This window comes from Sphaeramia orbicularis, chromosome 14 (genome assembly GCF_902148855.1).
Source record: "Sphaeramia orbicularis chromosome 14, fSphaOr1.1, whole genome shotgun sequence".
Taxonomy (NCBI): domain Eukaryota; kingdom Metazoa; phylum Chordata; class Actinopteri; order Kurtiformes; family Apogonidae; genus Sphaeramia; species Sphaeramia orbicularis.
Genome location: NC_043970.1, coordinates 30,305,668 through 30,316,188, shown reverse-complemented (window position 1 = coordinate 30,316,188; position 10,521 = coordinate 30,305,668).

Genomic DNA, 10,521 nt, shown 5'->3' with positions numbered 1-10,521 from the left:
TGGATAAAGCCCCATGTCTGACAATTAAATTATCTGAGAATATTGGAATATGCTGACTACAATAGGACTCAGGAAAGGAGAAGAAACATCATTAGATAGGTTAATATTTTAAAATATGTTTGCAGTTATTTAGAACATTTGAATTTATTAAAGATTATAATGTAAATTGTATCTCTTATCACATGTTTTAGGGCCCACATTTATAAGATGAGGACTGCTTCGGGGCTGTCCTATTACAAATTGACTATTGTAAAATTGACTGTAAAAATTTTGTAATAAATTGGCTGATTGATTGATTGAACTTATGCATTCCCATAATACCAAGTTTACAGAAACAGCCCTGCATGAGCTCCTGTTTGATTTCCATTATATCCTTTTTATTTATTTATTCATCTGTTTTACATGTTACTGTGACTGACACTGTTCAGAGTTGCTTATTCAATGGCACACAAGCACAGGGGCATGGATGAAAGACAATTTCATTATAAAAGGTGAGGTGATTTATGTCGTGCCCCTCCTCGTTCCATCTAAGCCAGAGTGCTCAGTCCTCAGCTTGGCAACATGTGTCAGCCTACATTAGGTGGACCAGTGAACAATGGTCTCAGCCAGGAGCAGGTGGTGGTTACTTGAAACTCTGGGAGGAGGGTGTGCATTAGCGTCTGAGTGTGCTCATGTGTGTACGACAGAGAGAGAGAGCGACAGGGACTGGTCTATCTGCCATCTGGAGCACCAGGACAATCCCAGGTGAGGCGGAAACTTAAATGTTCTGCTTCTGTCGGTCCGCTCACTGGCCTCGCTCCCAGATCCAAACACATTTCAGAGAAGACCCTGTGATTCCTTGCTCTGCCTCTAGTGATGGTACACACCGATTTTGACAGTGTGAAATGAGCCATTACAAGGTGTGCAGCACCCCCTCTTAAAGTGGATTGACCCAAAATGAGATCAGTGGGCTAAGTCAAGTCAAGTTTATTTATAGAATGTTGCTCACAAACAAGCCTTAAGCCTTTCATGGTAAACAAAGGGTACAAAATGTGTGCATGTCTGTTTAATGGAGTGTGTTTACAAGAGAGATGGAGGTACTATATGTAAAAAAAGACAAACAACCAAACAAAAAAATAGTACCAGCATATAGCTTAAGGATTGTCATCTCTGGCAATAAATAAATAAATAAATAAATACATAAATAAATAAATGTGGGACATAACATACAACATATCTTTTTTCCACTGTTTGTCCTACTCAGAGACTGTACATTTCTGAGGGCATTCCCTGCTAAGAAGCATTACTTCCATGATTGAAGTTAAGCTCAAGTGTTATTTGCATAGGTTGGCAATTTTAAATGAGCTAAGCTAATTTGATAAATAATGCATAGGCTGGTTTTAAAAGCCATATCACAATCAAGCTAAAGATGCAATCTAAAAAGAGAGAGACCCCATGTGTCTGCAAGACTGTTATATCAATCAAGATTAAACATTTTTTCATACAGTAAGTGATTACTGAATACATTTAATTACATTAAAACATTATTATTAGAACTATAACATAGCTAATTTAACTTTTTAATCACTCTACTTTTGTGAGGAGCAAGTTTATCACAAATAATACTTGATTAATTTTTACTGTCATTGATTGTACGGCTCATAATGTCCATCTGAACTTGGACTCATAATATGTGACATTAATTTTAATATATTTGAATTCCAAATTAAGTTTATGGGCGTTTCAGTTTCACGAAAGCCACAGAGCAAGTGTTACCTGCTGTCATAGTTTAATCACATTTTAACAGCTTATAATATTCTAAAATATTAAGAAAAATATTTTGTTTTCTTAAAAGTGGAAAGGAGTTGCTTGTTTCTTCTCTCTGTTTTCTCAGGCTTACAAAATTCTTAAACTGTAGTGTTTTTCAGATCCAAACAGAACAGATTTCAAATACAGAAACAGAAGCCTCAGATCAAGTGCTCAAACCATAAGCCATTCCTCTCTGCCCCTGTTGAACTTTCACCTTTCCTGTTTAATGTCTGACCTGTTTTTCTCTTTTAGTCTGAACAGCTTTAAGAAGGTTTAGACCGTACACCCCACACCCTTACCATCCCTTCCCCTCACACCCCCCCTAACCCCTCTGATGGTCCTTTCCAAGACAATCTTCAAAGCTCAAGCAGTTGTCATTCTAAAGGTCTCAGATCACTCAAGCCTGTATTATTGCTGTCAACAGAGCAGTATGCAATGAAACTTAAACTACTCAGAGCATGTGGAAGAACAGAGCTTAAACCCAGACACATTTTCTGCAAGTTCTGTTTTGGATTCAAAGCCCAGACTATGTGTGCACTGCAAAAAATGTCCAAACAAAAAAAAAAAAAAAAAAGGGGGGCTCCTCAGGTTGTGCATATCCTGCAAGTTAATAATCAAGGTTATTACAGGAGAAAGAGCCATCACTCTACATGTTCATACAGTTAAATCATGCATTCCTCTAAAATAGCTGGAGCTTTTATGACTAAATTTAGCTTTGGCTCAATCAAATATGCAAGAGCAAGTTTTAACGCAACCTTTAGGAACTCTGCCATCTTTGCTGCACACGTGTATCTGGCATTGTTGCACGTGTAAATATGGCAACAAATCTGACTTTTTAGTGAAGTCTTTTGTGGTTTTTTTTTAACCTTTATTTCAAAGATTACAGTCAAAGAGTAAACATATAATCAACAAGGCCACAAGAACTTACAACAATCTTAATATACAAACAAATACATACAAAGGGCTTCTTGAACATTAGTTTTCTTTAAAAAGTTCTTCATGTAGTTTGACAGTTTCCTCACATTTGGGGGAGTCTATAAGCTTAACACTGCATAATGTTCAAATTTAGCCAAGAGTCTGTGTAAACTAGGGGTCATTTTCAACACTCATTTACATTTATGGATATGGAATTTACCAAACAGTATTAATAAGTTAACAATGTACTCAATGCTGCTCTCTTGGTGAATTAAATATGCAATAACAGACTTACAACCAATTACAATGGGGTGCTGGACTTTACACAATATATAGTTGCAGAAAAAATTATTAGACCCCAGGTGTCAAACATGCAGCCCGGGGGCCAAAACCAGCCCACCAAAGGTTCCAGTCCGGCCTGCAGGATGAATTTGCAAAGTGTGGAAGATATTAATAGTCAAGGGCGTCGAACTCAAAAATAATAGCATTATAACTTAGAAATAATGACTCCAAATTTTCTTCTTGGTTTAATGTGAAAAAAATATGACATCATGCCTCTTAATAATGGCAACACCAATTTTTTTCTCTTTGATTTATTGCAATAAACATTAAATTCTAAAATCCTTTAATAATAAAGCATCAATAACCTGGACAAATATGAACAACCTGAAGTGTCTAAAGAAAAATAAGTGCAATTTTAACAATATTCTGCCTGTGTTGTGCCTTGGTAGATCTGATCTGTAATGCACATGTATAAATCATAAGTTGAGGCATAAAATTGATCAATTTTTTTCTTCGTATTCTTTCTTCTTATTTTTCCTCAGAAAGTTCTGTTTTTTCAGGCTATTCACATCTTTTTTGTTTGGATAAATTGTGAAATGTCAATGTTTTCATAATTTAATGTATGTTTTGCATTAACAAAAATTTGGAGTTGTCATTATTTCTAGGCAATTATGCTATTATTTGACTGGTCCGGCCCACTGGAGATCAAATGTGGCCCGTGAAAGAAAATGAGTTTGACAGCCCTGTATTAGACTATCAAAAGTCGTCAAAAACAGTGGTTATGCTATCAAGTACTAACTCCTGTGTGTATCATGTGATTAAAACAGACAGAAAAGAAAACATGAAATGCCTAAAAGCACTGTTTTTGTCAGTACAATGCCATAGCTGTTGATGTAAGAACTTAAGTGACTTTGGTTATTATCAAGAAAACATGCAAAAGGGCTAGATATCAGCTCTGATATTAAAGTCTTATAAGCTATTTTTGTTGTTATCATTATATTTGTTCAAACAAATGTACCTTTAGTTGTACCAGGCACTAAAATGAACAAGAAATTGAAGAAAACAAGGGTGGTCTAATATTTTTTTCTGCGACTGTGTATCTTGCTAATTTAGTCCAGAGGGTAATAGAGTGGTTGCATTGACACGATAAGTGTATTAAAGTTTTAGGCTCATTATTACAGAAGTTATATTTATTTTCTAGATCTCAAAATTTAGAAACATATGCATTAGTGGTATATATACTGTGCAAAATCTTGGCATGAATCTCTCTTTTCTTATTGTTGATGCAGTATTTGTGTGATAACAGCCATGCTCTTCACTAATCAATATATGAAAAGACACTGTCCCAAAAAGCCTTCCCTCTTGGAGTTATTTTCCTTCTTTCATAGAATGTGTTTCGTATATGTTTATTCTTGCACAATAGTCAGAAGTCAGTTGGATATTCAGTTCAATATCAATTTCACTTTCAGTAAAAGATCTGCCTATACTTTCAGCTCTCTTTGTTGTGCATGTGCTAGTGGGTATGTGGTGGATTTTATTTGGTATGTGAGTCTATATTTATATTTAGTATACTTATTTTCTCGGTTTTATATTGTGGATAAAAAAAATAAAATAAAGCAGAATTATGTATTTTACCCTTAAAGATCTAAACAGCCACCAGCAACCAAAAGCAGCAACTGGTCTAAAATGCATAATAACTTTTGAGCCAAAAACTCTCATCAATACATTTAAATAATTCTGGTAAAATGCAGATTTTCAGCTTTTTCCGCAACATCAGTTATGACCCACATGAACATTCAGAGCTGCCTTAGCAAACATGTACCATTTTATTGTATTGTAGACACTGATTATAGACACTTAAATATGTTCAGTCATTGATATATTTTCCCTGAAAAAGTCCCTTTTTTGTATGTTTTCTGTTTTGATATAATAACCTTTAAATAAACTCTGAGCTTTTACGGACACATACATGATCAGGAAATGAAATATAAGAAAATACCAGATTTTGAGTGAAAATGCAGAGGATATGATAATAAATATTGATAAATTACTTAGGGCATGAAAAATGCATTTGAATGATAGATAGATAGATAGATAGATAGATAGATAGATAGATAGATAGATAGATAGATAGATAGATAGATAGATAGATAGATAGATAGATAGATAGATAGATAGATAGATAGATAGATAGATAGATAGATAGATAGATAGATAGATAGATAGATAGATAGATAGATAGATACTTTATTGATTGATTATACCACAGGTGTCAAACATGCGGCCCGGGGGCCAAATCTGGCCCACTAAAGCTTCCATTCTGGCCCGCAGGATGAAAGTGCAAAAATTAACCTGAACAGTCCAGGTTGTTCAAATCATTTTGGCTCAGGTTCCACAAACAGACCAATGTGATCTGCAGTAAAAATAACAACACAATAACCCAGAAATAATGACAACTACAAATTTTCTTTGTGAAAAATTATGTGGAAAAAAATAACACTACATTTTGAAAATATTTACATTTACAAAACTATTCTTTCACAATAAAATGCAAATAAATACATAAATAAAAACAAAGATGAACAACCCGAAATGTGGAATTTTAACAATATTCTGTCTGTTACTAAATGTTTTGTGCATTTATGGATCCACTGTGATCTGTAGTTGTGTTAGTAATAAGAGATGTAATATTGTAGAAATTGTTAAAATTTTAATTCCAAACTCCAAAATTTCAATATTATACCTGTTACCAAATGTTAATGTAACATTGTGTGTAAATGTACATGTATAAATAAGTCGAGATGTAATATTGTTAAAATTGCACTAAATTTGCAAATGGAATTTCTGTTTTTTCAGGTTATTCACATCTTTTGCTGTAAAATGTAAATGTTTTCATAATTTAATTGGGGGTTTTTTGTACTAAAACAGAAAGAAAAACTTGGATTTGTCATTATTTAAAGGTTATTAAGTCATTATTTTACTGGTCTGGCCTGCTTGAGATCAAACTGGACTAAATATAGCTCCTGAACCAAAATGAGTTTGACACCCCTGGATTATACAATGACATTTTGTTTGACAGTAATCCCTGTCACGGCAGATAAAAGTATAAATACAAACAAAATAGACTTAAAGTATAAAAATATAAATATTATGAATAATTCAAGTTACTTTTGGTCTTTCTCCCGATAATATACTTCTGCAATCCCTCAGAGACTTTGATCAGGTGATACAGACTAAACTCACACGTCTGTTTAAAACAGGGGTGTCAAACTCATTTCAATTCAGGGGCCACATACAGCCTAATATTATATAAAGTGGGCTGGACCAGTAAAATAATATAAATAATAGGATAACAACTTATAAATAATGTCACCTCCAAAGTTTGCTCTGTTTTGGAGAGAAAAAAAGTCAAATTCTGTAATGAAAATGTTTACATCTGCGAAGTGTACTTGAACACAACATGAACAAATATGAACCTGAAAAATTCTTAAAAAAAAAAAAAGTAAGTAAGTAAAAGTAAGTAAATTTTATTTATAGAGCACTTTTCACAGAGTCACAAAGTGCTTTATCAATTCAAATCAGAATCAAATCAAGTTTACAGAGACATAAGCGCAATTTTAACAATATTATGCCTTAGTTTATCATTTATACATGTACATTATAACTTACAGATCACAGTGGATCTACAAATGCACAAAACATTTAGTAACAGGCAGAATATTAGTAAAATTAGAATTGTTAAGACATTTCAGATTATTCACATTTTTTTTTGTAAAAGGCTAGTCTGTAAATGTCAACATTTTTGTGTAATTTTAATGTTTTTTAAAACTGAAATGAAGAGAAAAAAATGGCTGTTTTCATTATTTACAGGTTATTATGGTAGTATTTTACTGGTCTGACCTAGGGATGCACCGATACCGATACGAGTACTGGCATCGGCCCCGATACTCAGTGTGCGTACTCCTACTCATAAAAGACATCCGATACAAATGCTCCGATATCACTTACAGCTGTGTGACATTCACAGTTCAGTGCAGCAGGTACGAGGAGGAGGAATAATGTGTGGGGAGTGTGAGGAGTGTGGAGATTTTTCAAAATAAATGATGGTGATAAAAGTAACGCTGACTGCAAGAAACGTTACAGACACAGACAGATACGGACGCAGCGTTCTGTCCGTCCTCTGCGTACATTCCATCTGTTTTCCAGGTGCTGTTGGATACATACTCAGAATGAGAATACCAGCAGGAGTACGGAGCGGTGTGGACTGTGCCGCCAACAGAAGTGAAAACGAAACTTATGGCTCATTTCTCTTTTCACTTCCCGCTGAAGCTAAACTTTTAAACCTTACCAGTGAAAACGCTGCAACATTAGTATCACATTAGTGGTACCTCTGTCGTCTCCATGTTTGTTATTACTGACTTTCTTCTTCTTCTCAAAAAACTTTATTCTTCTTCGTGGTATTTGTCCAGTATGGTTAATTCAGAGCGGTGCCCCCTGGCAGATTAATTGACAAACGCTCATTCCAATACATTAAATGTCAGTAGCAGCACTTTTTTCCAGTCAGACTAATGACAACGACAATAAAGCACATTTACAAAAGGAACTAAGAACTGGAATGGGATTATTAAGTACTCATATCAGCAAGTACTCAAATGTAAGTACTTGTACTTGTACTTGGTCTGGAAAAAAGTGGTATTGGTGCATCCCTAGTCTGATCCACTTTAGATTGAATTGACCAAAAATTATTTTCATTGTCTTGATTTTTAACCCTTTCATGCATAGTGGTCACTACAGTGGACAGCTATTCTACAGCTGTTCTCTTGTATATTCATGGATTTTGTTGTTCTTTTCGTTGTTTGTTTGTTTTTGTTTTTTTAACACATATCTTTATTAAAGTTTTAAGACACTACATATCTTTTCTGACATGAATTGGTAACATTATGTAGATCTCTCCTGATCATAAACCCCCAGAATTACAAGCCCTCCCCATAGTTTTCACACAATTTATCAGCAAATACATGTTTCTGTGCATCAAAAATTAAACGTGTGGTGTCCAGCCGAGTGCACATTTTTGCAACTTCATGAAAAATAGGTTCATAAGAATTTTTTTTTTTTCATTATTATTTTTTTTAAATGTTTTTTTTTTTTTTTCCAATCATTTTTATTTTATTTATTTATTTATTTTTATTTATTTATCAGAAGAAAATTTTCAGTTGCATTGGTTTTTTTCATGCCTAAAGAGGAATAAAAACACTCAGGAAAAAATTTTGATTAAGGTTTTCATTACACTGGTCTACAAATTTTTTGAAATTATTGCCTTCAGAGATTAAATGTGCTAAATGTTTCGTATTTTAATAAAAATAATTGGAAAACATGTGACAAAAGTGCCGGTTTGCTGATGTTTCCAAGGTATATGATAAAGTGTTATTACAGTGTAGAGACCCCAGTTCTGAGGTCTCTACACTGGCTCCCTGTCTCTCAGAGAATAGACTTCAAAATTCTCTTACTAGCATATAAAGCACTGAATGGTTTAGGCCCAAAATACATCAGAGACCTTCTAGTCCAGTATGAACCATCCAGACCACTCAGGTCATCTGGTGCAGGTCTGCTCTGTGTTCCCAAAGTCAGAACTAAACATGGAGAATCAGCGTTCAGTTTCTATGCTCCATATATCTGGAACAAACTACCAGAAAATATCAGGTCTGCTGAGAGTCTGAGTTCTTTTAAGTCAAGGTTAAAGACTCACCTGTTCACTGCTGCCTTTGACTAAAAGGCTTTTGACTTTTTAAACTTTATATTCTCTTTGAAACTCTGCACTGCAACTCTTACTTTAATATGTGTGTGTTTTTATTTTATTCTATTTTTTTTTTTTTTTTGATTTTATGTGTTGTTTTATTACTTGCTGTTTTTAATCACCTTTTACATGTTTCTTTTATAATGTTTTAAATGTGTTTCTTTTTGTTTCTTTTATTTCAATGTCCTGTGTGAAGCCCCTTGAATTGCCTTGTTGCTGAAATGTGCTATACAAATAAACTTGCCTTGCCTTGCCTTACACACATATATTGATTTATGTACATTTATATAATAGTGCAGGGATTAAAGCAAAAATTTTTCATCTGACTGAAAATTTTCTACTGGGCAAAATCATTGGCCACTATTAAAAATGATGCAATACAATACTACTATAGTGTACAAGTTTATATAGTCAAATTTGGCAATACTGTAAAACACACTGAATGGGAGAGTGTACAGGTGTAGAAGATTAGTAACATGGATAGAAAAAAGGTCATGAGTGGTATTGGTGGGGGGTCTGGGGGTCCTCCCCCAGAAAATTTTTAAAGCTTCAGGTCAATTTTGGTGCTCTCTGGTTAATTTTAAAGGGTATGAAAACCTTTGAAGCAAGTGAAAATAATAACTAGAAGAAAACCTTACTGCAAAAAATGAGTGAAAAACTTTTGATTTCACAATTTAGGAACTCCTAAAACATAACTCCAACTCCAACAGCACATGAATTTTAGGGAAAATGTCTGTGTAAATGTAACCCTAACCAATGAATCTTTTATTTTTTCTGCTTTTTGGTACTGAAACCAAAAGTTTCAAGCTTGGTCATTCCGTATGTACGCTTCTGTTTTTTTCCAGAGACACATGACACATTAGTAGAACTTTCACTTTAGCAGTAGAGGTGGAGGTTGTTGCAGGGACAGTGGAGCTTGGAGCAGAGGAGGAGACAGATACTCTCTGAGGGTATTTAAAAATACAGTGGCTTTGCAAATACCAAGGGTGTTACTCATTCATTCAGTTTTATCTTCGTACTGTACCACACAGATAGAAATAATATGCTAAACGGGTCCAAATAAAGCACTTATGCAGTCGGGCGCGTAACCGCGTAAGGCCGCGACGCGCACAGCCGCACGCACGGGAAGGGAACATACACACAAACACACACACAAAAACACACACTAGGCATATACCGGCAAGAGGAGATAAGCTATGAACCCAAACACGAAGGTACATGTAGATCAGTTCTGTCTTCTTGCCTTTTCGCTGTGGTTCTTTCATAATGAAAGCTACTTGTTAGCACTAAACTACAGTTAGCGTCTGGAGGCTGAACTTTGGTAAAGCTGAACTAGTCCATGTGTTTCTGAGGCACAGAATGAGCAGCGTTTCCTTCCAAAGATAAATAGTCATCCATCTCTCCTCCCGACATAAAAATAAAGAAGTCATCTTATTATCAGCACTGTTAAACCTATCAGCCCCCTGTGCCTGTGTTAAACACCTGCAGACCCAGGACAGCAGACCCAGGACAGGATCGCGGAGTCACGTGGGGAAGTTACTTCAATATGACTTTTTTCCCACCTCAATTTTTCCATTTGACGGAAATCCGTCATGGTGACGGAGAACTTTAATCCCTGTAATAGTGTTATAAATCTTCCACTAAATAGAACTTGTAAAGTGAATGTATTCTAATGTGCAGACAGTGTTTTGAAGTAGATCTTGTAGTTCTGAGACAAATATTCCTTTTGAGTCAAACCCATT